General features: G+C 47.8%; 15 non-coding genes across 15 annotated transcripts; all 15 read left to right on the forward strand.

The window, feature by feature from the left end:
- The first annotated feature begins 1,023 nt into the window (after positions 1 to 1,023).
- Positions 1,024 to 1,214, forward strand: LOC142682037 (U2 spliceosomal RNA). The gene has a single exon (XR_012853849.1). It is a non-coding gene; the product is annotated as a U2 spliceosomal RNA (small nuclear RNA).
- Positions 1,215 to 2,332: 1,118 nt separating this feature from the next.
- Positions 2,333 to 2,523, forward strand: LOC142681978 (U2 spliceosomal RNA). The gene has a single exon (XR_012853796.1). It is a non-coding gene; the product is annotated as a U2 spliceosomal RNA (small nuclear RNA).
- Positions 2,524 to 3,650: 1,127 nt separating this feature from the next.
- Positions 3,651 to 3,841, forward strand: LOC142682028 (U2 spliceosomal RNA). Its single transcript, XR_012853841.1, has one exon. It is a non-coding gene; the product is annotated as a U2 spliceosomal RNA (small nuclear RNA).
- Positions 3,842 to 5,435: 1,594 nt separating this feature from the next.
- On the forward strand, positions 5,436 to 5,626 carry LOC142682012 (U2 spliceosomal RNA). Its single transcript, XR_012853827.1, has one exon. It is a non-coding gene; the product is annotated as a U2 spliceosomal RNA (small nuclear RNA).
- Positions 5,627 to 6,750: 1,124 nt separating this feature from the next.
- LOC142681979 (U2 spliceosomal RNA) lies at positions 6,751 to 6,941 on the forward strand. Its single transcript, XR_012853797.1, has one exon. It is a non-coding gene; the product is annotated as a U2 spliceosomal RNA (small nuclear RNA).
- Positions 6,942 to 8,062: 1,121 nt separating this feature from the next.
- On the forward strand, positions 8,063 to 8,253 carry LOC142682075 (U2 spliceosomal RNA). Its single transcript, XR_012853880.1, has one exon. It is a non-coding gene; the product is annotated as a U2 spliceosomal RNA (small nuclear RNA).
- A 1,121-nt stretch (positions 8,254 to 9,374) lies between these two features.
- On the forward strand, positions 9,375 to 9,565 carry LOC142682134 (U2 spliceosomal RNA). Its single transcript, XR_012853917.1, has one exon. It is a non-coding gene; the product is annotated as a U2 spliceosomal RNA (small nuclear RNA).
- A 1,121-nt stretch (positions 9,566 to 10,686) lies between these two features.
- LOC142682147 (U2 spliceosomal RNA) lies at positions 10,687 to 10,877 on the forward strand. The gene has a single exon (XR_012853928.1). It is a non-coding gene; the product is annotated as a U2 spliceosomal RNA (small nuclear RNA).
- A 1,118-nt stretch (positions 10,878 to 11,995) lies between these two features.
- On the forward strand, positions 11,996 to 12,186 carry LOC142681980 (U2 spliceosomal RNA). Its single transcript, XR_012853798.1, has one exon. It is a non-coding gene; the product is annotated as a U2 spliceosomal RNA (small nuclear RNA).
- A 1,134-nt stretch (positions 12,187 to 13,320) lies between these two features.
- On the forward strand, positions 13,321 to 13,511 carry LOC142682159 (U2 spliceosomal RNA). Its single transcript, XR_012853939.1, has one exon. It is a non-coding gene; the product is annotated as a U2 spliceosomal RNA (small nuclear RNA).
- Positions 13,512 to 14,638: 1,127 nt separating this feature from the next.
- On the forward strand, positions 14,639 to 14,829 carry LOC142682011 (U2 spliceosomal RNA). The gene has a single exon (XR_012853826.1). It is a non-coding gene; the product is annotated as a U2 spliceosomal RNA (small nuclear RNA).
- A 1,124-nt stretch (positions 14,830 to 15,953) lies between these two features.
- Positions 15,954 to 16,144, forward strand: LOC142682007 (U2 spliceosomal RNA). Its single transcript, XR_012853822.1, has one exon. It is a non-coding gene; the product is annotated as a U2 spliceosomal RNA (small nuclear RNA).
- A 1,121-nt stretch (positions 16,145 to 17,265) lies between these two features.
- LOC142681982 (U2 spliceosomal RNA) lies at positions 17,266 to 17,456 on the forward strand. The gene has a single exon (XR_012853799.1). It is a non-coding gene; the product is annotated as a U2 spliceosomal RNA (small nuclear RNA).
- Positions 17,457 to 21,409: 3,953 nt separating this feature from the next.
- LOC142681983 (U2 spliceosomal RNA) lies at positions 21,410 to 21,600 on the forward strand. The gene has a single exon (XR_012853800.1). It is a non-coding gene; the product is annotated as a U2 spliceosomal RNA (small nuclear RNA).
- Positions 21,601 to 22,862: 1,262 nt separating this feature from the next.
- Positions 22,863 to 23,053, forward strand: LOC142681984 (U2 spliceosomal RNA). The gene has a single exon (XR_012853801.1). It is a non-coding gene; the product is annotated as a U2 spliceosomal RNA (small nuclear RNA).
- The last annotated feature ends 4,759 nt before the right edge of the window (positions 23,054 to 27,812 follow it).

A 27,812-nucleotide genomic window follows, 5' to 3' on the forward strand; every position in this document is an offset into this window, starting at 1 on the left:
CACCTGTTGGACAATGCATTTGTACAGTCATGTGTGATAATGAGCTAATTTATTAAATGCAATTAATTAATACATTGCCACCTCTTGTTTTGTGTCGTCTGTGTTTCTGTGTTTCCGGCATTTCACATTGGAACAGCTCATTCACCTTCCTTGTCTTCTCTCCGCCCTCCCTCCTAGGTAGGTTAAAGAGCTGCACCTGAGCCAGCCACTGATTGATGCAGCACCATAGTCAAATAGTGGAGTGGAGTAGGGGAACAGCAAACAGCCATTAAAGCAGCCAGCCCGCCCGCCCGCCCGTCACAATGGACCTACCTGTGTACACTAGATGGATGTGATGGAATGTACTGTGGTCCCTACATTTCAAGAAGAAGTAAGAATTGCAGTTGCAACAAACCCTTGCTTGCCTACAAAGAGAGCAGCAATTTGGATTTGTTACTATGTTACCTGGAAGAATAACAAACTGTGCAAGGATGGAGGTTGTAGGAGCAAGGAGAACAAGTTGTCTGTAAAGTTGGTGGATGCCTATTTTCCATTTTGCAGTCCCTTGTCTCCCTCTTGTGGCCTCCTGGAGGCAACTAGCTGTGCAAAAAAAAGACAGCCTGGGGGCCGGCTGTTGCAGTGTTGCCCTCTCAGGCAACACTGAGTGACTGACTGAGCCGCACCGTCTTATATAAAGTTCAGACGGAACTTTGCACGTGTCATAGTGGAGACCTCAGGAGCCAGAGCCAGCTTTCTGACATCATAATGGGGCCTCAGAGATAAAAGCCTGGGCCCAGGCAGTGTTGGTCAGTGCTGCTCAGCAGGCAGCACTGGACTGGATTAAAGCTGATACAAGGTGTGAAAGAAGAAGGGGTGGCAGTGGGCATGCACTTACTGCTGCTGCTGCTGCTGCTGCTGCCAGTGTTTGCACGGCAGGAGGGCATTTGGGCGTTGCCAGGAAGGCGTTTTTATGTCGATTCCTCCTCTTTCAGCACTGCATTGTGGTGCAAGCAAAAGAAGCAAAACGCGCGGCACGTTCGGGTTATCGCTTCTCGGCCTTTTGGCTAAGATCAAGTGTAGTATCTGTTCTTATCAGTTTAGTATCTGATACGTCCCCTATCTGGGGACCATATATTAAATGGATTTTTAGAACAGGGAGATGGAAATAGAGCTTGCTCTGTCCACTCCACGCATTGACCTGGTATTGCAGTATTTCCAGGACCGGTGCACCCTTTCCTTATGTGTTTACTAAAATCAGATTCCAAAAGTGCTTTTTGTGTTTGCCATTGTTTTTGTCTTTCGGATGGGATCTCCCCTTTTAATCCCATTATTTCAACACCTGTTGGACAATGCATTTGTACAGTCATGTGTGATAATGAGCTAATTTATTAAATGCAATTAATTAATACATTGCCACCTCTTGTTTTGTGACGTCTGTGTTTCTGTGTTTCCGGCATTTCACATTGGAACAGCTCATTCACCTTCCTTGTCTTCTCTCCGCCCTCCCTCCTAGGTAGGTTAAAGAGCTGCACCTGAGCCAGCCACTGATTGATGCAGCACCATAGTCAAATAGTGGAGTGGAGTAGGGGAACAGCAAACAGCCATTAAAGCAGCCAGCCCGCCCGCCCGCCCGTCACAATGGACCTACCTGTGTACACTAGATCGATGTGATGGAATGTACTGTGGTCCCTACATTTCAAGAAGAAGTAAGAATTGCAGTTGCAACAAACCCTTGCTTGCCTACAAAGAGAGCAGCAATTTGGATTTGTTACTATGTTACCTGGAAGAATAACAAACTGTGCAAGGATGGAGGTTGTAGGAGCAAGGAGAACAAGTTGTCTGTAAAGTTGGTGGATGCCTATTTTCCATTTTGCAGTCCCTTGTCTCCCTCTTGTGGCCTCCTGGAGGCAACTAGCTGTGCAAAAAAAAGACAGCCTGGGGGCCGGCTGTTGCAGTGTTGCCCTCTCAGGCAACACTGAGTGACTGACTGAGCCGCACCGTCTTATATAAAGTTCAGATGGAACTTTGCACGTGTCATAGTGGAGACCTCAGGAGCCAGAGCCAGCTTTCTGACATCATAATGGGGCCTCAGAGATAAAAGCCTGGGCCCAGGCAGTGTTGGTCAGTGCTGCTCAGCTGGCAGCACTGGACTGGATTAAAGCTGATACAAGGTGTGAAAGGAGAAGGGGTGGCAGTGGGCATGCACTTACTGCTGCTGCTGCTGCTGCCAGTGTTTGCACGGCAGGAGGGCATTTGGGCGTTGCCAAGAAGGCGTTTTTATGTTGATTCCTCCTCTTTCAGCACTGCATTGTGGTGCAAGCAAAAGAAGCAAAACGCGCGGCACGTTCGGGTTATCGCTTCTCGGCCTTTTGGCTAAGATCAAGTGTAGTATCTGTTCTTATCAGTTTAATATCTGATACGTCCCCTATCTGGGGACCATATATTAAATGGATTTTTAGAACAGGGAGATGGAAATAGAGCTTGCTCTGTCCACTCCACGCATTGACCTGGTATTGCAGTATTTCCAGGACCGGTGCACCCTTTCCTTATGTGTTTACTAAAATCAGATTCCAAAAGTGCTTTTTGTGTTTGCCATTGTTTTTGTCTTTCGGATGGGATCTCCCCTTTTAATCCCATTATTTCAACACCTGTTGGACAATGCATTTGTACAGTCATGTGTGATAATGAGCTAATTTATTAAATGCAATTAATTAATACATTGCCACCTCTTGTTTTGTGACGTCTGTGTTTCTGTGTTTCCGGCATTTCACATTGGAACAGCTCATTCACCTTCCTTGTCTTCTCTCCGCCCTCCCTCCTAGGTAGGTTAAAGAGCTGCACCTGAGCCAGCCACTGATTGATGCAGCACCATAGTCAAATAGTGGAGTGGAGTAGGGGAACAGCAAACAGCCATTAAAGCAGCCAGCCCGCCCGCCCGCCCGTCACAATGGACCTACCTGTGTACACTAGATGGATGTGATGGAATGTACTGTGGTCCCTACATTTCAAGAAGAAGTAAGAATTGCAGTTGCAACAAACCCTTGCTTGCCTACAAAGAGAGCAGCAATTTGGATTTGTTACTAGGTTACCTGGAAGAATAACAAACTGTGCAAGGATGGAGGTTGTAGGAGCAAGGAGAACAAGTTGTCTGTAAAGTTGGTGGATGCCTATTTTCCATTTTGCAGTCCCTTGTCTCCCTCTTGTGGCCTCATGGAGGCAACTAGCTGTGCAAAAAAAAGACAGCCTGGGGGCCGGCTGTTGCAGTGTTGCCCTCTCAGGCAACACTGAGTGACTGACTGAGCCGCACCGTCTTATATAAAGTTCAGACGGAACTTTGCACGTGTCATAGTGGAGACCTCAGGAGCCAGAGCCAGCTTTCTGACATCATAATGGGGCCTCAGAGATAAAAGCCTGGGCCCAGGCAGTGTTGGTCAGTGCTGCTCAGCTGGCAGCACTGGACTGGATTAAAGCTGATACAAGGTGTGAAAGGAGAAGGGGTGGCAGTGGGCATGCACTTACTGCTGCTGCTGCTGCTGCTGCTGCTGCCAGTGTTTGCACGGCAGGAGGGCATTTGGGCGTTGCCAGGAAGGCGTTTTTATGTTGATTCCTCCTCTTTCAGCACTGCATTGTGGTGCAAGCAAAAGAAGCAAAACGCGCGGCACGTTCGGGTTATCGCTTCTCGGCCTTTTGGCTAAGATCAAGTGTAGTATCTGTTCTTATCAGTTTAATATCTGATAGGTCCCCTATCTGGGGACCATATATTAAATGGATTTTTAGAACAGGGAGATGGAAATAGAGCTTGCCCTGTCCACTCCACGCATTGACCTGGTATTGCAGTATTTCCAGGACCGGTGCACCCTTTCCTTATGTGTTTACTAAAATCAGATTCCAAAAGTGCTTTTTGTGTTTGCCATTGTTTTTGTCTTTCGGATGGGATCTCCCCTTTTAATCCCATTATTTCAACACCTGTTGGACAATGCATTTGTACAGTCATGTGTGATAATGAGCTAATTTATTAAATGCAATTAATTAATACATTGCCACCTCTTGTTTTGTGTCGTCTGTGTTTCTGTGTTTCCGGTGTGATCGCAATGAGGTCACGTTACGCCTTGATCTCCATGCAGGTTCAAATCAGGTGGGGGGGGGGTGCGAGCTCGGAGAAGCAACAGATACACGGAGACGTTTCTCAAAGTAAAAATCCTTCTAATTTATTGAACTACAAACGTTCCTACTTATAGCATCAGACGAACAAAAAACATTCCATAACATATGAGTCATCTGTATATTCAATCCTTACATCCTTCTTTCCCATAAAGCCTATTGGTGGAACACAAGGTATTCCCTTTTATGCTTAGGGGGGTTGGTCAAGTGATTGACCGCCATCTGTTCGCAATTTGAAGGGACGGCAGAAGCAGCTGCAAACTATTTCCTCTCTTAACCTTTCTAAAATACCCATTCTATTGTAACACATGTTCTCCTCTATAACATTTCACTCCTTGGGGCCCCAGATACATTATACATATATTTATACCATAACACCGGCATTTCACATTGGAACAGCTCATTCACCTTCCTTGTCTTCTCTCCGCCCTCCCTCCTAGGTAGGTTAAAGAGCTGCACCTGAGCCAGCCACTGATTGATGCAGCACCATAGTCAAATAGTGGAGTGGAGTAGGGGAACAGCAAACAGCCATTAAAGCAGCCAGCCCGCCCGCCCGCCCGTCACAATGGACCTACCTGTGTACACTAGATGGATGTGATGGAATGTACTGTGGTCCCTACATTTCAAGAAGAAGTAAGAATTGCAGTTGCAACAAACCCTTGCTTGCCTACAAAGAGAGCAGCAATTTGGATTTGTTACTATGTTACCTGGAAGAATAACAAACTGTGCAAGGATGGAGGTTGTAGGAGCAAGGAGAACAAGTTGTCTGTAAAGTTGGTGGATGCCTATTTTCCATTTTGCAGTCCCTTGTCTCCCTCTTGTGGCCTCCTGGAGGCAACTAGCTGTGCAAAAAAAAGACAGCCTGGGGGCCGGCTGTTGCAGTGTTGCCCTCTCAGGCAACACTGAGTGACTGACTGAGCCGCACCGTCTTATATAAAGTTCAGACGGAACTTTGCACGTGTCATAGTGGAGACCTCAGGAGCCAGAGCCAGCTTTCTGACATCATAATGGGGCCTCAGAGATAAAAGCCTGGGCCCAGGCAGTGTTGGTCAGTGCTGCTCAGCTGGCAGCACTGGACTGGATTAAAGCTGATACAAGGTGTGAAAGGAGAAGGGGTGGCAGTGGGCATGCACTTACTGCTGCTGCTGCTGCTGCTGCTGCTGCTGCTGCCAGTGTTTGCACGGCAGGAGGGCATTTGGGCGTTGCCAGGAAGGCGTTTTTATGTCGATTCCTCCTCTTTCAGCACTGCATTGGGGTGCAAGCAAAAGAAGCAAAACGCACGGTACGTTCGGGTTATCGTTTCTCGGCCTTTTGGCTAAGATCAAGTGTAGTATCTGTTCTTATCAGTTTAATATCTGATACGTCCCCTATCTGGGGACCATATATTAAATGGATTTTTAGAACAGGGAGATGGAAATAGAGCTTGCTCTGTCCACTCCACGCATTGACCTGGTATTGCAGTATTTCCAGGACCGGTGCACCCTTTCCTTATGTGTTTACTAAAATCAGATTCCAAAAGTGCTTTTTGTGTTTGCCATTGTTTTTGTCTTTCGGATGGGATCTCCCCTTTTAATCCCATTATTTCAACACCTGTTGGACAATGCATTTGTACAGTCATGTGTGATAATGAGCTAATTTATTAAATGCAATTAATTAATACATTGCCACCTCTTGTTTTGTGTCGTCTGTGTTTCTGTGTTTCCGGCATTTCACATTGGAACAGCTCATTCACCTTCCTTGTCTTCTCTCCGCCCTCCCTCCTAGGTAGGTTAAAGAGCTGCACCTGAGCCAGCCACTGATTGATGCAGCACCATAGTCAAATAGTGGAGTGGAGTAGGGGAACAGCAAACAGCCATTAAAGCAGCCAGCCCGCCCGCCCGCCCGTCACAATGGACCTACCTGTGTACACTAGATGGATGTGATGGAATGTACTGTGGTCCCTACATTTCAAGAAGAAGTAAGAATTGCAGTTGCAACAAACCCTTGCTTGCCTACAAAGAGAGCAGCAATTTGGATTTGTTACTATGTTACCTGGAAGAATAACAAACTGTGCAAGGATGGAGGTTGTAGGAGCAAGGAGAACAAGTTGTCTGTAAAGTTGGTGGATGCCTATTTTCCATTTTGCAGTCCCTTGTCTCCCTCTTGTGGCCTCCTGGAGGCAACTAGCTGTGCAAAAAAAAGACAGCCTGGGGGCCGGCTGTTGCAGTGTTGCCCTCTCAGGCAACACTGAGTGACTGACTGAGCCGCACCGTCTTATATAAAGTTCAGACGGAACTTTGCACGTGTCATAGTGGAGACCTCAGGAGCCAGAGCCAGCTTTCTGACATCATAATGGGGCCTCAGAGATAAAAGCCTGGGCCCAGGCAGTGTTGGTCAGTGCTGCTCAGCAGGCAGCACTGGACTGGATTAAAGCTGATACAAGGTGTGAAAGGAGAAGGGGTGGCAGTGGGCATGCACTTACTGCTGCTGCTGCTGCTGCTGCTGCCAGTGTTTGCACGGCAGGAGGGCATTTGGGCGTTGCCAGGAAGGCGTTTTTATGTAGATTCCTCCTCTTTCAGCACTGCATTGTGGTGCAAGCAAAAGAAGCAAAACGCGCGGCACGTTCGGGTTATCGCTTCTCGGCCTTTTGGCTAAGATCAAGTGTAGTATCTGTTCTTATCAGTTTAATATCTGATACGTCCCCTATCTGGGGACCATATATTAAATGGATTTTTAGAACAGGGAGATGGAAATAGAGCTTGCTCTGTCCACTCCACGCATTGACCTGGTATTGCAGTATTTCCAGGACCGGTGCACCCTTTCCTTATGTGTTTACTAAAATCAGATTCCAAAAGTGCTTTTTGTGTTTTCCATTGTTTTTGTCTTTCGGATGGGATCTCCCCTTTTAATCCCATTATTTCAACACCTGTTGGACAATGCATTTGTACAGTCATGTGTGATAATGAGCTAATTTATTAAATGCAATTAATTAATACATTGCCACCTCTTGTTTTGTGTCGTCTGTGTTTCTGTGTTTCCGGCATTTCACATTGGAACAGCTCATTCACCTTCCTTGTCTTCTCTCCGCCCTCCCTCCTAGGTAGGTTAAAGAGCTGCACCTGAGCCAGCCACTGATTGATGCAGCACCATAGTCAAATAGTGGAGTGGAGTAGGGGAACAGCAAACAGCCATTAAAGCAGCCAGCCCGCCCGCCCGCCCGTCACAATGGACCTACCTGTGTACACTAGATGGATGTGATGGAATGTACTGTGGTCCCTACATTTCAAGAAGAAGTAAGAATTGCAGTTGCAACAAACCCTTGCTTGCCTACAAAGAGAGCAGCAATTTGGATTTGTTACTATGTTACCTGGAAGAATAACAAACTGTGCAAGGATGGAGGTTGTAGGAGCAAGGAGAACAAGTTGTCTGTAAAGTTGGTGGATGCCTATTTTCCATTTTGCAGTCCCTTGTCTCCCTCTTGTGGCCTCCTGGAGGCAACTAGCTGTGCAAAAAAAAGACAGCCTGGGGGCCGGCTGTTGCAGTGTTGCCCTCTCAGGCAACACTGAGTGACTGACTGAGCCGCACCGTCTTATATAAAGTTCAGACGGAACTTTGCACGTGTCATAGTGGAGACCTCAGGAGCCAGAGCCAGCTTTCTGACATCATAATGGGGCCTCAGAGATAAAAGCCTGGGCCCAGGCAGTGTTGGTCAGTGCTGCTCAGCAGGCAGCACTGGACTGGATTAAAGCTGATACAAGGTGTGAAAGGAGAAGGGGTGGCAGTGGGCATGCACTTACTGCTGCTGCTGCTGCTGCTGCCAGTGTTTGCACGGCAGGAGGGCATTTGGGCGTTGCCAGGAAGGCGTTTTTATGTCGATTCCTCCTCTTTCAGCACTGCATTGTGGTGCAAGCAAAAGAAGCAAAACGCGCGGCACGTTCGGGTTATCGCTTCTCGGCCTTTTGGCTAAGATCAAGTGTAGTATCTGTTCTTATCAGTTTAATATCTGATACGTCCCCTATCTGGGGACCATATATTAAATTGATTTTTAGAACAGGGAGATGGAAATAGAGCTTGCTCTGTCCACTCCACGCATTGACCTGGTATTGCAGTATTTCCAGGACCGGTGCACCCTTTCCTTATGTGTTTACTAAAATCAGATTCCAAAAGTGCTTTTTGTGTTTGCCATTGTTTTTGTCTTTCGGATGGGATCTCCCCTTTTAATCCCATTATTTCAACACCTGTTGGACAATGCATTTGTACAGTCATGTGTGATAATGAGCTAATTTATTAAATGCAATTAATTAATACATTGCCACCTCTTGTTTTGTGTCGTCTTTGTTTCTGTGTTTCCGGCATTTCACATTGGAACAGCTCATTCACCTTCCTTGTCTTCTCTCCGCCCTCCCTCCTAGGTAGGTTAAAGAGCTGCACCTGAGCCAGCCACTGATTGATGCAGCACCATAGTCAAATAGTGGAGTGGAGTAGGGGAACAGCAAACAGCCATTAAAGCAGCCAGCCCGCCCGCCCGCCCGTCACAATGGACCTACCTGTGTACACTAGATGGATGTGATGGAATGTACTGTGGTCCCTACATTTCAAGAAGAAGTAAGAATTGCAGTTGCAACAAACCCTTGCTTGCCTACAAAGAGAGCAGCAATTTGGATTTGTTACTATGTTACCTGGAAGAATAACAAACTGTGCAAGGATGGAGGTTGTAGGAGCAAGGAGAACAAGTTGTCTGTAAAGTTGGTGGATGCCTATTTTCCATTTTGCAGTCCCTTGTCTCCCTCTTGTGGCCTCCTGGAGGCAACTAGCTGTGCAAAAAAAAGACAGCCTGGGGGCCGGCTGTTGCAGTGTTGCCCTCTCAGGCAACACTGAGTGACTGACTGAGCCGCACCGTTTTATATAAAGTTCAGACGGAACTTTGCACGTGTCATAGTGGAGACCTCAGGAGCCAGAGCCAGCTTTCTGACATCATAATGGGGCCTCAGAGATAAAAGCCTGGGCCCAGGCAGTGTTGGTCAGTGCTGCTCAGCAGGCAGCACTGGACTGGATTAAAGCTGATACAAGGTGTGAAAGGAGAAGGGGTGGCAGTGGGCATGCACTTACTGCTGCTGCTGCTGCTGCTGCCAGTGTTTGCACGGCAGGAGGGCATTTGGGCGTTGCCAGGAAGGCGTTTTTATGTCGATTCCTCCTCTTTCAGCACTGCATTGTGGTGCAAGCAAAAGAAGCAAAACGCGCGGCACGTTCGGGTTATCGCTTCTCGGCCTTTTGGCTAAGATCAAGTGTAGTATCTGTTCTTATCAGTTTAATATCTGATACGTCCCCTATCTGGGGACCATATATTAAATTGATTTTTAGAACAGGGAGATGGAAATAGAGCTTGCTCTGTCCACTCCACGCATTGACCTGGTATTGCAGTATTTCCAGGACCGGTGCACCCTTTCCTTATGTGTTTACTAAAATCAGATTCCAAAAGTGCTTTTTGTGTTTGCCATTGTTTTTGTCTTTCGGATGGGATCTCCCCTTTTAATCCCATTATTTCAACACCTGTTGGACAATGCATTTGTACAGTCATGTGTGATAATGAGCTAATTTATTAAATGCAATTAATTAATACATTGCCACCTCTTGTTTTGTGTCGTCTTTGTTTCTGTGTTTCCGGCATTTCACATTGGAACAGCTCATTCACCTTCCTTGTCTTCTCTCCGCCCTCCCTCCTAGGTAGGTTAAAGAGCTGCACCTGAGCCAGCCACTGATTGATGCAGCACCATAGTCAAATAGTGGAGTGGAGTAGGGGAACAGCAAACAGCCATTAAAGCAGCCAGCCCGCCCGCCCGCCCGTCACAATGGACCTACCTGTGTACACTAGATGGATGTGATGGAATGTACTGTGGTCCCTACATTTCAAGAAGAAGTAAGAATTGCAGTTGCAACAAACCCTTGCTTGCCTACAAAGAGAGCAGCAATTTGGATTTGTTACTATGTTACCTGGAAGAATAACAAACTGTGCAAGGATGGAGGTTGTAGGAGCAAGGAGAACAAGTTGTCTGTAAAGTTGGTGGATGCCTATTTTCCATTTTGCAGTCCCTTGTCTCCCTCTTGTGGCCTCCTGGAGGCAACTAGCTGTGCAAAAAAAAGACAGCCTGGGGGCCGGCTGTTGCAGTGTTGCCCTCTCAGGCAACACTGAGTGACTGACTGAGCCGCACCGTTTTATATAAAGTTCAGACGGAACTTTGCACGTGTCATAGTGGAGACCTCAGGAGCCAGAGCCAGCTTTCTGACATCATAATGGGGCCTCAGAGATAAAAGCCTGGGCCCAGGCAGTGTTGGTCAGTGCTGCTCAGCAGGCAGCACTGGACTGGATTAAAGCTGATACAAGGTGTGAAAGGAGAAGGGGTGGCAGTGGGCATGCACTTACTGCTGCTGCTGCTGCTGCTGCCAGTGTTTGCACGGCAGGAGGGCATTTGGGCGTTGCCAGGAAGGCGTTTTTATGTCGATTCCTCCTCTTTCAGCACTGCATTGTGGTGCAAGCAAAAGAAGCAAAACGCGCGGCACGTTCGGGTTATCGCTTCTCGGCCTTTTGGCTAAGATCAAGTGTAGTATCTGTTCTTATCAGTTTAATATCTGATACGTCCCCTATCTGGGGACCATATATTAAATTGATTTTTAGAACAGGGAGATGGAAATAGAGCTTGCTCTGTCCACTCCACGCATTGACCTGGTATTGCAGTATTTCCAGGACCGGTGCACCCTTTCCTTATGTGTTTACTAAAATCAGATTCCAAAAGTGCTTTTTGTGTTTGCCATTGTTTTTGTCTTTCGGATGGGATCTCCCCTTTTAATCCCATTATTTCAACACCTGTTGGACAATGCATTTGTACAGTCATGTGTGATAATGAGCTAATTTATTAAATGCAATTAATTAATACATTGCCACCTCTTGTTTTGTGTCGTCTTTGTTTCTGTGTTTCCGGCATTTCACATTGGAACAGCTCATTCACCTTCCTTGTCTTCTCTCCGCCCTCCCTCCTAGGTAGGTTAAAGAGCTGCACCTGAGCCAGCCACTGATTGATGCAGCACCATAGTCAAATAGTGGAGTGGAGTAGGGGAACAGCAAACAGCCATTAAAGCAGCCAGCCCGCCCGCCCGCCCGTCACAATGGACCTACCTGTGTACACTAGATGGATGTGATGGAATGTACTGTGGTCCCTACATTTCAAGAAGAAGTAAGAATTGCAGTTGCAACAAACCCTTGCTTGCCTACAAAGAGAGCAGCAATTTGGATTTGTTACTATGTTACCTGGAAGAATAACAAACTGTGCAAGGATGGAGGTTGTAGGAGCAAGGAGAACAAGTTGTCTGTAAAGTTGGTGGATGCCTATTTTCCATTTTGCAGTCCCTTGTCTCCCTCTTGTGGCCTCCTGGAGGCAACTAGCTGTGCAAAAAAAAGACAGCCTGGGGGCCGGCTGTTGCAGTGTTGCCCTCTCAGGCAACACTGAGTGACTGACTGAGCCGCACCGTCTTATATAAAGTTCAGACGGAACTTTGCACGTGTCATAGTGGAGACCTCAGGAGCCAGAGCCAGCTTTCTGACATCATAATGGGGCCTCAGAGATAAAAGCCTGGGCCCAGGCAGTGTTGGTCAGTGCTGCTCAGCAGGCAGCACTGGACTGGATTAAAGCTGATACAAGGTGTGAAAGGAGAAGGGGTGGCAGTGGGCATGCACTTACTGCTGCTGCTGCTGCTGCCAGTGTTTGCACGGCAGGAGGGCATTTGGGCGTTGCCAGGAAGGCGTTTTTATGTCGATTCCTCCTCTTTCAGCACTGCATTGTGGTGCAAGCAAAAGAAGCAAAACGCGCGGCACGTTCGGGTTATCGCTTCTCGGCCTTTTGGCTAAGATCAAGTGTAGTATCTGTTCTTATCAGTTTAATATCTGATACGTCCCCTATCTGGGGACCATATATTAAATGGATTTTTAGAACAGGGAGATGGAAATAGAGCTTGCTCTGTCCACTCCACGCATTGACCTGGTATTGCAGTATTTCCAGGACCGGTGCACCCTTTCCTTATGTGTTTACTAAAATCAGATTCCAAAAGTGCTTTTTGTGTTTGCCATTGTTTTTGTCTTTCGGATGGGATCTCCCCTTTTAATCCCATTATTTCAACACCTGTTGGACAATGCATTTGTACAGTCATGTGTGATAATGAGCTAATTTATTAAATGCAATTAATTAATACATTGCCACCTCTTGTTTTGTTTCGTCTTTGTTTCTGTGTTTCCGGCATTTCACATTGGAACAGCTCATTCACCTTCCTTGTCTTCTCTCCGCCCTCCCTCCTAGGTAGGTTAAAGAGCTGCACCTGAGCCAGCCACTGATTGATGCAGCACCATTGTCAAATAGTGGAGTGGAGTAGGGGAACAGCAAACAGCCATTAAAGCAGCCAGCCCGCCCGCCCGCCCGCCCGTCACAATGGACCTACCTGTGTACACTAGATGGATTTGATGGAATGTACTGTGGTCCCTACATTTCAAGAAGAAGTAAGAATTGCAGTTGCAATAAACCCTTGCTTGCCTACAAAGAGAGCAGCAATTTGGATTTGTTACTATGTTACCTGGAAGAATAACAAACTGTGCAAGGATGGAGGTTGTAGGAGCAAGGAGAACAAGTTGTCTGTAAAGTTGGTGGATGCCTATTTTCCATTTTGCAGTCCCTTGTCTCCCTCTTGTGGCCTCCTGGAGGCAACTAGCTGTGCAAAAAAAAGACAGCCTGGGGGCCGGCTGTTGCAGTGTTGCCCTCTCAGGCAACACTGAGTGACTGACTGAGCCGCACCGTCTTATATAAAGTTCAGACGGAACTTTGCACGTGTCATAGTGGAGACCTCAGGAGCCAGAGCCAGCTTTCTGACATCATAATGGGGCCTCAGAGATAAAAGCCTGGGCCCAGGCAGTGTTGGTCAGTGCTGCTCAGCAGGCAGCACTGGACTGGATTAAAGCTGATACAAGGTGTGAAAGGAGAAGGGGTGGCAGTGGGCATGCACTTATTGCTGCTGCTGCTGCTGCTGCTGCTGCTGCCAGTGTTTGCACGGCAGGAGGGCATTTGGGCGTTGCCAGGAAGGCGTTTTTATGTCGATTCCTCCTCTTTCAGCACTGCATTGTGGTGCAAGCAAAAGAAGCAAAACGCGCGGCACGTTCGGGTTATCGCTTCTCGGCCTTTTGGCTAAGATCAAGTGTAGTATCTGTTCTTATCAGTTTAATATCTGATACGTCCCCTATCTGGGGACCATATATTAAATTGATTTTTAGAACAGGGAGATGGAAATAGAGCTTGCTCTGTCCACTCCACGCATTGACCTGGTATTGCAGTATTTCCAGGACCGGTGCACCCTTTCCTTATGTGTTTACTAAAATCAGATTCCAAAAGTGCTTTTTGTGTTTGCCATTGTTTTTGTCTTTCGGATGGGATCTCCCCTTTTAATCCCATTATTTCAACACCTGTTGGACAATGCATTTGTACAGTCATGTGTGATAATGAGCTAATTTATTAAATGCAATTAATTAATACATTGCCACCTCTTGTTTTGTGTCGTCTGTGTTTCTGTGTTTCCGGCATTTCACATTGGAACAGCTCATTCACCTTCCTTGTCTTCTCTCCGCCCTCCCTCCTAGGTAGGTTAAAGAGCTGCACCTGAGCCAGCCACTGATTGATGCAGCACCATAGTCAAATAGTGGAGTGGAGTAGGGGAACAGCAAACAGCCATTAAAGCAGCCAGCCCGCCCGCCCGCCCGTCACAATGGACCTACCTGTGTACACTAGATGGATGTGATGGAATGTACTGTGGTCCCTACATTTCAAGAAGAAGTAAGAATTGCAGTTGCAACAAACCCTTGCTTGCCTACAAAGAGAGCAGCAATTTGGATTTGTTACTATGTTACCTGGAAGAATAACAAACTGTGCAAGGATGGAGGTTGTAGGAGCAAGGAGAACAAGTTGTCTGTAAAGTTGGTGGATGCCTATTTTCCATTTTGCAGTCCCTTGTCTCCCTCTTGTGGCCTCCTGGAGGCAACTAGCTGTGCAAAAAAAAGACAGCCTGGGGGCCGGCTGTTGCAGTGTTGCCCTCTCAGGCAACACTGAGTGACTGACTGAGCCGCACCGTTTTATATAAAGTTCAGACGGAACTTTGCACGTGTCATAGTGGAGACCTCAGGAGCCAGAGCCAGCTTTCTGACATCATAATGGGGCCTCAGAGATAAAAGCCTGGGCCCAGGCAGTGTTGGTCAGTGCTGCTCAGCAGGCAGCACTGGACTGGATTAAAGCTGATACAAGGTGTGAAAGGAGAAGGGGTGGCAGTGGGCATGCACTTACTGCTGCTGCTGCTGCTGCTGCTGCTGCCAGTGTTTGCACGGCAGGAGGGCATTTGGGCGTTGCCAGGAAGGCGTTTTTATGTCGATTCCTCCTCTTTCAGCACTGCATTGTGGTGCAAGCAAAAGAAGCAAAACGCGCGGCACGTTCGGGTTATCGCTTCTCGGCCTTTTGGCTAAGATCAAGTGTAGTATCTGTTCTTATCAGTTTAATATCTGATACGTCCCCTATCTGGGGACCATATATTAAATGGATTTTTAGAACAGGGAGATGGAAATAGAGCTTGCTCTGTCCACTCCACGCATTGACCTGGTATTGCAGTATTTCCAGGACCGGTGCACCGTTTCCTTATGTGTTTACTAAAATCAGATTCCAAAAGTGCTTTTTGTGTTTGCCATTGTTTTTGTCTTTCGGATGGGATCTCCCCTTTTAATCCCATTATTTCAACACCTGTTGGACAATGCATTTGTACAGTCATGTGTGATAATGAGCTAATTTATTAAATGCAATTAATTAATACATTGCCACCTCTTGTTTTGTGTCGTCTGTGTTTCTGTGTTTCCGGCCTTTCACATTGGAACAGCTCATTCACCTTCCTTGTCTTCTCTCCGCCCTCCCTCCTAGGTAGGTTAAAGAGCTGCACCTGAGCCAGCCACTGATTGATGCAGCACCATAGTCAAATAGTGGAGTGGAGTAGGGGAACAGCAAACAGCCATTAAAGCAGCCAGCCCGCCCGCCCGCCCGTCACAATGGACCTACCTGTGTACACTAGATGGATGTGATGGAATGTACTGTGGTCCCTACATTTCAAGAAGAAGTAAGAATTGCAGTTGCAACAAACCCTTGCTTGCCTACAAAGAGAGCAGCAATTTGGATTTGTTACTATGTTACCTGGAAGAATAGCAAACTGTGCAAGGATGGAGGTTGTAGGAGCAAGGAGAACAAGTTGTCTGTAAAGTTGGTGGATGCCTATTTTCCATTTTGCAGTCCCTTGTCTCCCTCTTGTGGCCTCCTGGAGGCAACTAGCTGTGCAAAAAAAAGACAGCCTGGGGGCCGGCTGTTGCAGTGTTGCCCTCTCAGGCAACACTGAGTGACTGACTGAGCCGCACCGTCTTATATAAAGTTCAGACGGAACTTTGCACGTGTCATAGTGGAGACCTCAGGAGCCAGAGCCAGCTTTCTGACATCATAATGGGGCCTCAGAGATAAAAGCCTGGGCCCAGGCAGTGTTGGTCAGTGCTGCTCAGCAGGCAGCACTGGACTGGATTAAAGCTGATACAAGGTGTGAAAGGAGAAGGGGTGGCAGTGGGCATGCACTTACTGCTGCTGCTGCTGCTGCTGCTGCCAGTGTTTGCACGGCAGGAGGGCATTTGGGCGTTGCCAGGAAGGCGTTTTTATGTCGATTCCTCCTCTTTCAGCACTGCATTGTGGTGCAAGCAAAAGAAGCAAAACGCGCGGCACGTTCGGGTTATCGCTTCTCGGCCTTTTGGCTAAGATCAAGTGTAGTATCTGTTCTTATCAGTTTAATATCTGATACGTCCCCTATCTGGGGACCATATATTAAATGGATTTTTAGAACAGGGAGATGGAAATAGAGCTTGCTCTGTCCACTCCACGCATTGACCTGGTATTGCAGTATTTCCAGGACCGATGCACCCTTTCCTTATGTGTTTACTAAAATCAGATTCCAAAAGTGCTTTTTGTGTTTGCCATTGTTTTTGTCTTTCGGATGGGATCTCCCCTTTTAATCCCATTATTTCAACACCTGTTGGACAATGCATTTGTACAGTCATGTGTGATAATGAGCTAATTTATTAAATGCAATTAATTAATACATTGCCACCTCTTGTTTTGTGTCGTCTGTGTTTCTGTGTTTCCGGCATTTCACATTGGAACAGCTCATTCACCTTCCTTGTCTTCTCTCCGCCCTCCCTCCTAGGTAGGTTAAAGAGCTGCACCTGAGCCAGCCACTGATTGATGCAGCACCATAGTCAAATAGTGGAGTGGAGTAGGGGAACAGCAAACAGCCATTAAAGCAGCCAGCCCGCCCGCCCGCCCGTCACAATGGACCTACCTGTGTACACTAGATGGATGTGATGGAATGTACTGTGGTCCCTACATTTCAAGAAGAAGTAAGAATTGCAGTTGCAACAAACCCTTGCTTGCCTACAAAGAGAGCAGCAATTTGGATTTGTTACTATGTTACCTGGAAGAATAGCAAACTGTGCAAGGATGGAGGTTGTAGGAGCAAGGAGAACAAGTTGTCTGTAAAGTTGGTGGATGCCTATTTTCCATTTTGCAGTCCCTTGTCTCCCTCTTGTGGCCTCCTGGAGGCAACTAGCTGTGCAAAAAAAAGACAGCCTGGGGGCCGGCTGTTGCAGTGTTGCCCTCTCAGGCAACACTGAGTGACTGACTGAGCCGCACCGTCTTATATAAAGTTCAGACGGAACTTTGCACGTGTCATAGTGGAGACCTCAGGAGCCAGAGCCAGCTTTCTGACATCATAATGGGGCCTCAGAGATAAAAGCCTGGGCCCAGGCAGTGTTGGTCAGTGCTGCTCAGCAGGCAGCACTGGACTGGATTAAAGCTGATACAAGGTGTGAAAGGAGAAGGGGTGGCAGTGGGCATGCACTTACTGCTGCTGCTGCTGCTGCTGCCAGTGTTTGCACGGCAGGAGGGCATTTGGGCGTTGCCAGGAAGGCGTTTTTATGTCGATTCCTCCTCTTTCAGCACTGCATTGTGGTGCAAGCAAAAGAAGCAAAACGCGCGGCCCGTTCGGGTTATCGCTTCTCGGCCTTTTGGCTAAGATCAAGTGTAGTATCTGTTCTTATCAGTTTAATATCTGATACGTCCCCTATCTGGGGACCATATATTAAATGGATTTTTAGAACAGGGAGATGGAAATAGAGCTTGCTCTGTCCACTCCACGCATTGACCTGGTATTGCAGTATTTCCAGGACCGGTGCACCCTTTCCTTATGTGTTTACTAAAATCAGATTCCAAAAGTGCTTTTTGTGTTTGCCATTGTTTTTGTCTTTCGGATGGGATCTCCCCTTTTAATCCCATTATTTCAACACCTGTTGGACAATGCATTTGTACAGTCATGTGTGATAATGAGCTAATTTATTAAATGCAATTAATTAATACATTGCCACCTCTTGTTTTGTGTCGTCTGTGTTTCTGTGTTTCCGGCATTTCACATTGGAACAGCTCATTCACCTTCCTTGTCTTCTCTCCGCCCTCCCTCCTAGGTAGGTTAAAGAGCTGCACCTGAGCCAGCCACTGATTGATGCAGCACCATAGTCAAATAGTGGAGTGGAGTAGGGGAACAGCAAACAGCCATTAAAGCAGCCAGCCCGCCCGCCCGCCCGTCACAATGGACCTACCTGTGTACACTAGATGGATGTGATGGAATGTACTGTGGTCCCTACATTTCAAGAAGAAGTAAGAATTGCAGTTGCAACAAACCCTTGCTTGCCTACAAAGAGAGCAGCAATTTGGATTTGTTACTATGTTACCTGGAAGAATAACAAACTGTGCAAGGATGGAGGTTGTAGGAGCAAGGAGAACAAGTTGTCTGTAAAGTTGGTGGATGCCTATTTTCCATTTTGCAGTCCCTTGTCTCCCTCTTGTGGCCTCCTGGAGGCAACTAGCTGTGCAAAAAAAAGACAGCCTGGGGGCCGGCTGTTGCAGTGTTGCCCTCTCAGCAGTGGCGGATTATCATATGGGCGTTTCGGGCGGCCGCCCGGGGCCCGAGGCTTCCAGGGGGCCCATGGCAGCCCGAAACGCACATTATCTCGTAAATCTATTCAGCGCGCTAGCGCTGCTAACGGCCGAAGATGGGGAGGAGCAGGGAATTCGCCGGGATCCAGGGGTAGGACACGCCTCCCTGACAGTGCGGGCCGCCGCCATTGAGTAACAGAACAGCGACGGACGGCTGTTCTGTTACTCCAAAGCAGCAAGAGAAGAGCCGGCGGACGGTCACCGGCGCTGAGGTCAGTACAGGATTATCCTCCTGCCCAACTGGTTCCCGACCGCTGGCTGTATTTTTACGGCCAGCGGTCAGGGACGGGTGCTTAAAACCCGAGCCATAGACTTTCTACGGCTCGGGTTTTAACTTGCTGCCCGCGCGATCGGGCAGCTGAATGTCGGGTCTCCGGCTGTCAGTGACTGCCGGGGACCCTGAGGAGAAGACAGAAGCAGCTTTCGCTGCTTCTGTCTTCTCCGATGTCTTCTTACACAGCGTTCAATGAACGCTGTGTACAGGAATAGAGACAGCAGCAGCGGCGCTGTCTCTATTCCTCCCGGTGATCATGTGACAGGTCACATGATCGCCGGGTGCCGTTAGTGGCAGACTGTTGCTGGGTCTTACTAGACCCAGCACAGCCCTATTAGTGACAATCGTCACTGTGAGAGGGCTGATTTCCCCTGTAACTGGGGCTGCTGTGCAGCTCCAGTTACAGTGGAAAAACATGGTGTAAAACAAAGAGAAAGTAGATATAAGGTTCCCCAAAGGTCTTTTTTGACCTTTGAGGATCAGAACATAGTAATAAAAAATAGTAAAGTGCAAAAAAAATAAATAATAATAAATACACATAAAATACCCACCCCAAAAAAAACGTTTCCCCCCCGCCAATCATTGTTGTAACGCTAGCGCTGACCCAATTACCCTAATATAGACATGTAATATATTAAAATTTACGGTAGACAATGACGATCACAGATAAAAGGTCTATTTTAGGGTAAAACAATGTTATTACCAAAAAAAAATAGCTGAAACGTAAAAAAGCTTCTTTTTTTACTATTATTTTCAAACTTTATGAATAAAAATTCTAAAATGGCAAAAAATGTGTGCATAAAAACGATAAAAAAACGAAACCTGCATTGTCTACGGAAAAAACGTCGCAAAAATAACGTCGGTTTTATTTTTTTTTAATAAAAATGTGTGTTTGGTGCAACTTTGTAATTACGTTTTATTAAAAAATATTTTCACTTTTTGAGATACAGCTGCTTTGTATCCTGTATCCGTCAGGTCAGCAGGACTGACGGGATCAGTGAAACGGGCCCTGCGCTAAATTATAATCTTAGATGTGATAGATTTGAGGTGGATCCTGCGTGTCACTGATCCCGTCAGTCCTGCTGACCTGACGGATACAGGATACAAAGCAGCCGTATCTCAAAAAGTAAAAATATTTTTTAATAAAATCAATCAATCACACTGATACACAGACATACTATATATATATATATAATTATAATATAAAGTTTTTAAATGTGTACATAACCTTGTGGCACTATATACAAGGGGGAGCGCTGTGTGTCACTATATACAAGGGGGAGCTCTGTGTGGCACTATATACAAGGGGGAGCGCTGTGTGACACTATATACAAGGGGGAGCGCTGTGAGGCACTATATACAAGGGGGAGCGCTGTGAGGCACTATATACAAGGGTGAGCGCTGTGAGGCACTATATACAAGGGGGAGCGCTGTGAGGCACTATATACAAGGGGGAGCGCTGTGAGGCACTATATACAAGGGGGAGCGCTGTGAGGCAAGGGGGGGCTGTGTAGTGCTATCCACCGTGGTATGTGTGTGGCGCTCTTTATAGGGGGGGCTTTTTGGTGCTATTTACAAGAGGGGGAGGGCTGTGTGGCGCTCTCTACAGGGGGGCTGTATGGCACTATCTATAGGGGGCTGTGTGTAACGCTCTCTACGAGGGGGATGTGTGATATATAGAGGGGGCTGTGTATGGCGATATCTATGGGGGTGTGTAATATCTACAGGGGCTGTGTGTGGCACTATGTACAGGGGGCTGTGTGTATGGTGTTTTACAGTGTGTGGTATTATATTCAGGCGCGCAGTGTTTGGTGCTATTATATTTAGGGGTACACTATGTGGCACCATGATAACTTTATTTTCGTTTATAGGTGTGGAAATGTTGGAAAAGTGAGGAGACGTCTAAGTGGCAAATTCTGCAGAAATGAGTCATGGCCGGGAGAAGTCGTCATGAGCGCTGGACCGGATGGAGAAGAAAAGAGGAAAAAAACTACTAGAATCTGAGACGTCGTCACCTGTGAGTCACTAGATTTATAGAGAATCTGTCACCTCTCCTGACATGTTTATTATAGGAAATCCTTGTATTTCACAAAAAGTCTTTCTGCGGTCCAGGACTGATAGACAATTCCCCTTGTCAGAAGGTTGTGTCCCTGCACAGTGTGATCCTGTCAGTATGTAGGGACACCGCGCTGTGACAAGGGGAATCGTAACACTGTTAATGCTTGCCCAAAAAGGTAGTGTTAAAAATAGTTACGGTGAGGAAGGGGGGCCCAAGTTTGGGTAACAGCCCAGGGCCCATGGTCTACTTAATCCGCCACTGCCTCTCAGGCAACACTGAGTGACTGACTGAGCCGCACCGTCTTATATAAAGTTCAGACGGAACTTTGCACGTGTCATAGTGGAGACCTCAGGAGCCAGAGCCAGCTTTCTGACATCATAATGGGGCCTCAGAGATAAAAGCCTGGGCCCAGGCAGTGTTGGTCAGTGCTGCTCAGCAGGCAGCACTGGACTGGATTAAAGCTGATACAAGGTGTGAAAGGAGAAGGGGTGGCAGTGGGCATGCATTTACTGCTGCTGCTGCTGCTGCTGCTGCTGCTGCCAGTGTTTGCACGGCAGGAGGGCATTTGGGCGTTGCCAGGAAGGCGTTTTTATGTCGATTCCTCCTCTTTCAGCACTGCATTGTGGTGCAAGCAAAAGAAGCAAATCCTGTCTTGCTTCCTCTCCGGCCTTTATTCACCTCCCGCTTAGTAGCTGTGAGTGTGTGTGAGCCTGCAGGGCCCCATGGAATTGCCTAGGAGTAGGCTGAATCGCTGCAAGGGGTGAACAGCAGTATTGGGCAGGCTCGGTCAACGCGCGGCCCGTTCGGGTTATCGCTTCTCGGCCTTTTGGCTAAGATCAAGTGTAGTATCTGTTCTTATCAGTTTAATATCTGATACGTCCCCTATCTGGGGACCATATATTAAATGGATTTTTAGAACAGGGAGATGGAAATAGAGCTTGCTCTGTCCACTCCACGCATTGACCTGGTATTGCAGTATTTCCAGGACCGGTGCACCCTTTCCTTATGTGTTTACTAAAATCAGATTCCAAAAGTGCTTTTTGTGTTTGCCATTGTTTTTGTCTTTCGGATGGGATCTCCCCTTTTAATCCCATTATTTCAACACCTGTTGGACAATGCATTTGTACAGTCATGTGTGATAATGAGCTGATTTATTAAATGCAATTAATTAATACATTGCCACCTCTTGTTTTGTGTCGTCTGTGTTTCTGTGTTTCCGGCATTTCACATTGGAACAGCTCATTCACCTTCCTTGTCTTCTCTCCGCCCTCCCTCCTAGGTAGGTTAAAGAGCTGCACCTGAGCCAGCCACTGATTGATGCAGCACCATAGTCAAATAGTGGAGTGGAGTAGGGGAACAGCAAACAGCCATTAAAGCAGCCAGCCCGCCCGCCCGTCACAATGGACCTACCTGTGTACACTAGATGGATGTGATGGAATGTACTGTGGTCCCTACATTTCAAGAAGAAGTAAGAATTGCAGTTGCAACAAACCCTTGCTTGCCTACAAAGAGAGCAGCAATTTGGATTTGTTACTATGTTACCTGGAAGAATAACAAACTGTGCAAGGATGGAGGTTGTAGGAGCAAGGAGAACAAGTTGTCTGTAAAGTTGGTGGATGCCTATTTTCCATTTTGCAGTCCCTTGTCTCCCTCTTGTGGCCTCCTGGAGGCAACTAGCTGTGCAAAAAAAAGACAGCCTGGGGGCCGGCTGTTGCAGTGTTGCCCTCTCAGGCAACACTGAGTGACTGACTGAGCCGCACCGTCTTATATAAAGTTTAGATGGAACTTTGCACGTGTCATAGTGGAGACCACAGGAGCCAGAGCCAGCTTTCTGACATCATAATGGGGCCTCAGAGATAAAAGCCTGGGCCCAGGCAGTGTTGGTCAGTGCTGCTCAGCAGGCAGCACTGGACTGGATTAAAGCTGATACAAGGTGTGAAAGGAGAAGGGGTGGCAGTGGGCATGCACTTACTGCTGCTGCTGCTGCTGCTGCCAGTGTTTGCACGGCAGGAGGGCATTTGGGCGTTGCCAGGAAGGCGTTTTTATGTCGATTCCTCCTCTTTCAGCACTGCATTGTGGTGCAAGCAAAAGAAGCAAATCCTGTCGTGCTTCCTCTCCGGCCTTTATTCACCTCCCGCTTAGTAGCTGTGAGTGTGTGTGAGCCTGCAGGGCCCCATGGAATTGCCTAGGAGTAGGCTGAATCGCTGCAAGGGGTGAACAGCAGTATTGGGCAGGCTCGGTCAACGCGCGGCCCGTTCGGGTTATCGCTTCTCGGCCTTTTGGCTAAGATCAAGTGTAGTATCTGTTCTTATCAGTTTAATATCTGATATGTCCCCTATCTGGGGACCATATATTAAATGGATTTTTAGAACAGGGAGATGGAAATAGAGCTTGCTCTGTCCACTCCACGCATTGACCTGGTATTGCAGTATTTCCAGGACCGGTGCACCCTTTCCTTATGTGTTTACTAAAATCAGATTCCAAAAGTGCTTTTTGTGTTTGCCATTGTTTTTGTCTTTCGGATGGGATCTCCCCTTTTAATCCCATTATTTCAACACCTGTTGGACAATGCATTTGTACAGTCATGTGTGATAATGAGCTAATTTATTAAATGCAATTAATTAATACATTGCCACCTCTTGTTTTGTGTCGTCTGTGTTTCTGTGTTTCCGGCATTTCACATTGGAACAGCTCATTCACCTTCCTTGTCTTCTCTCCGCCCTCCCTCCTAGGTAGGTTAAAGAGCTGCACCTGAGCCAGCCACTGATTGATGCAGCACCATAGTCAAATAGTGGAGTGGAGTAGGGGAGCAGCAAACAGCCATTAAAGCAGCCAGCCCGCCCACCCGCCCGTCACAATGGACCTACCTGTGTACACTAGATGGATGTGATGGAATGTACTGTGGTCCCTAGATTTCAAGAAGAAGTAAGAATTGCAGTTGCAACAAACCCTTGCTTGCCTACAAAGAGAGCAGCAATTTGGATTTGTTACTATGTTACCTGGAAGAATAACAAACTGTGCAAGGATGGAGGTTGTAGGAGCAAGGAGAACAAGTTGTCTGTAAAGTTGGTGGATGCCTATTTTCCATTTTGCAGTCCCTTGTCTCCCTCTTGTGGCCTCCTGGAGGCAACTAGCTGTGCAAAAAAAAGACAGCCTGGGGGCCGGCTGTTGCAGTGTTGCCCTCTCAGGCAACACTGAGTGACTGACTGAGCCGCACCGTCTTATATAAAGTTCAGACGGAACTTTGCACGTGTCATAGTGGAGACCTCAGGAGCCAGAGCCAGCTTTCTGACATCATAATGGGGCCTCAGAGATAAAAGCCTGGGCCCAGGCAGTGTTGGTCAGTGCTGCTCAGCAGGCAGCACTTGACCTGCCTAGGTAGAGTCGTGTGTTAACCTTAAACCATACTATCCCCCACCCCCATTTAGTAACGACACATGACACCGAGGTTGGATGTGAAATGGCCACAGCAGCCGTTTATTAATTTCACAGTTTTATAAAAACAATTTAAATCCGAAACATTCGGATAACTAGTTAGGAATCCACCAGAGAATTCCTCCTAATAATTCACATGACCCAACATGGGTCAGAATCATAAATAACAATTAAACGTTAACATTAACCCGAGCAGAGGAAGTCCTTGAAGCCCCTTCAGATGTTCCTTTCAAGAACACACCGAATTAGCCATCTGCAAACCACTAATTACCTCCAGCCGTAAACCAGCTCGGAAGCACCGTTCACCTCTGCAGATGGCTCCAACCACTAGAAGTCCACTTCAAGGGGATAACACCCGTTGAAGCCCTCAAGTGATATACCGACCACTAGAAGTCCACTTCAAAGGGATAACACCCGATGAAGCCTTCAAGTGACATACCTTCTACCAGAAGACCACTTCAAAGGGATAACACCCGATGAAGTCTTCAACCATGTACCTTTTTTGGGGGACGCATACCCCCGATGCGACCCCCCCACCATTTTGTACTGACTGGCCTCAAGGACTCCCCCCGCCAGCTGCCATGACAACAGAACCTACTCCGGAAAAAAGAAAAACATGTTAAATAAACACACAAAATAAAACACAACGCTCATATACGGACGTACAGAAGACCTAAGGAGTAACAAAACAAGGGTGGGAGGGTGGGAGCTTTGCTTCTTGTGTATTACTCCTCCCGCTGCTTCCGGCTCAATGCCGAGAAACAGCGGGAAGCGCAGTAACGGCCCCCCCGTCCCCCCTAGCTCCTCCCCGTCCCTCCTTCAGCTCCTTCACCTTTCCCTCACCTCTTAACATTAACCCTTTCCCTACCAGGACGGTCATGTCGGCTTCCCTCAAGCCTGCAGCTGCGTCCAGCCTCTTCTTGACCTGCCTAGGTAGAGTCGTGTGTTAACCTTAAACCATACTATCCCCCACCCCCATTTAGTAACGACACATGACACCGAGGTTGGATGTGAAATGGCCACAGCAGCCGTTTATTAATTTCACAGTTTTATAAAAACAATTTAAATCCGAAACATTCGGATAACTAGTTAGGAATCCACCAGAGAATTCCTCCTAATAATTCACATGACCCAACATGGGTCAGAATCATAAATAACAATTAAACGTTAACATTAACCCGAGCAGAGGAAGTCCTTGAAGCCCCTTCAGATGTTCCTTTCAAGAACACACCGAATTAGCCATCTGCAAACCACTAATTACCTCCAGCCGTAAACCAGCTCGGAAGCACCGTTCACCTCTGCAGATGGCTCCAACCACTAGAAGTCCACTTCAAGGGGATAACACCCGTTGAAGCCCTCAAGTGATATACCGACCACTAGAAGTCCACTTCAAAGGGATAACACCCGATGAAGCCTTCAAGTGACATACCTTCTACCAGAAGACCACTTCAAAGGGATAACACCCGATGAAGTCTTCAACCATGTACCTTTTTTGGGGGACGCATACCCCCGATGCGACCCCCCCACCATTTTGTACTGACTGGCCTCAAGGACTCCCCCCGCCACCGCGAAACAGGCCTTGACCACCTTAAGCCTGTGAGTTCCTCCACACCACCACCGCCCTTTCTATGCCTTCTGCTATAGCCAAGCTCCAAATATCAATGCCAACCTCGGTCAGATGAACCCCGTCACTCCTCCAGAAATTCCCCAATCCTGACTCCAAATCCCTATGCCTCACGCAAATGCCCCCGTTCTTTGCCACAAAACGGGACACCGCCCGGTTAACTTTTATCCGAGCTTTATTGACTCTCTCCACCGATCTAGCTAACCGCCAATGCTTCCTTGGGACTATGTCCGACCACACTACCACCAACTTGGGATAAGATACCCACAAACACAACAAATCATGTTTGATATCCCGCACCAACTCACGAAAAGGGCGGACTCCTAAGTCATTCCCACCCACGTGCAACACTAAAACCTCCGGAACCCTATCAAGCCGCACATATGTCTGGAATTCCGCCAACACCCTGTTCCACGACATACCTCTAAACCCCAGCCAATGCACAACCGCATCCTGTCGCGGAATGCGCAACTGGCGACCATCCGGGCGGACGTCCGCCCTCAAAGCCCCCCAGTGCACGTACGAATGACCCATCAACCACACCAGACAAGGAGGCGAATCTGAAACGGAAAACACAGTTAGGCACCACCATATAACATTTGCAAGCATAAACAACAAAATTACAACATATGGGGGCGGACATAGGACTTAAACCTTTTTGACTCCCAACGACCAATACGCCTCACCCCCTCATCATCCAACCCCCAGCGCCCTGCTTCCGTTGCTGCGCCAATCCGGAAGGAATGAGATGAATATGAGCCTGCCGCAACCCCAACCGCCGTCAAACATTTTTTAAAAACAGCTCCAAACTGAAACCTGGACAAGAACGACCCGTCCACATGACGTAACAAAGGCAAATCTGGAGACCCCCTGTTTTTTGTAAAACCCCGCATGCACTCTACTGGGCACATGACCGACCCCGGGAGAGCGAACAAAACTATCAGTTTTCCCTTCCCTAATTGGTCAGTTTTTGATCTACGCAACCATACCTCCAACCGATCTGCAAAAAGGCTCACCTCCCCAGATCTCAGCCCCCCTGCCTGTTTAGTACTTGGCGACACCAACTCACCTATTCTAAATGCTCCGAAGAACGCCAACGAGAAAGCCAACCGAAACAAATCCATTTCATCTGAAGAACGACATACCGATGCCAATGAACCGCCCAACAAGCCCAGCAAAGCAAACGACACCGGCCTTCTACTATCCGCCTCCACCCTACCTCTGCGCAACCCCTTCAAAGCCTGCGATACCAGAAATTCCTTCGATACATCCCGCAAGCCCCGCAACTTAAGCCCAAACGCCACCGCGGATATAAACCGGTTCACCTTCGCTACTGAAAACCCCCCCTCCCAGGCATCCCCTAACCAATACAAAAGTGCCACCAACCTGTCTCTATCCGTATTAACATCACCCAACTCTCTTACCCACTCCTCCCACTGCCTCCAACAAGCAGCATAAGCCCTCCACGTCGTGCGCGCCAAAGACCTTTGTAACAGCTGCTCTACGGGACCGATACCAGATCCCATAGATGATCCGGACACGCCAAACCGAGACGTTCCGCTCCCGGGGCCAATTGCCGAAACCGGTCCCACTGCGAGCGAGAAAGAGCATCAGCAACACAATTCCGTACACCCGGGACATGCACCGCCACCACCCACGCGTTCAGCGACAAACACACCAACACTAAATGTCGCAACAATTGAACTACCGGAGGAGAGGACGCCGTGATGTTATTAATGGCAAGCACCACCCCCATGTTGTCGCAGTAAAAACGGACCTTCTTATCCCTGAGCCTGTCCCCCCAAATGGTAGCCGCCACCACGATGGGAAACAGCTCGAGCAGGGCCAGATTCCGCGTCAATCCACTGGACACCCAGCTAGCCGGCCATTGACCTGCGCACCACGGACCTCCCCCGTAAGCTCCAAAGCCACCCGCCCCAGCCGCATCCGTGAAAATATTCAGATCACTCGTATCCTGCGCTGGGGCCATCCATAGCGAGCGACCATTGTACTGGCCCAAGAAGTCATCCCAAACCTGAAGATCAGCTCGGTGCTCCTCCTTGAGCCTCACAAAATGATGCGGCGCCCGCACTCCCGCCGTTGCCGCCGCCAACCTTCTACCAAACACCCTCCCCATCGGCATAATCCGGCAGG

The sequence above is a fragment of the Rhinoderma darwinii genome (genome assembly GCF_050947455.1).
Source record: "Rhinoderma darwinii isolate aRhiDar2 chromosome 2 unlocalized genomic scaffold, aRhiDar2.hap1 SUPER_2_unloc_7, whole genome shotgun sequence".
NCBI lineage: Eukaryota > Metazoa > Chordata > Amphibia > Anura > Rhinodermatidae > Rhinoderma > Rhinoderma darwinii.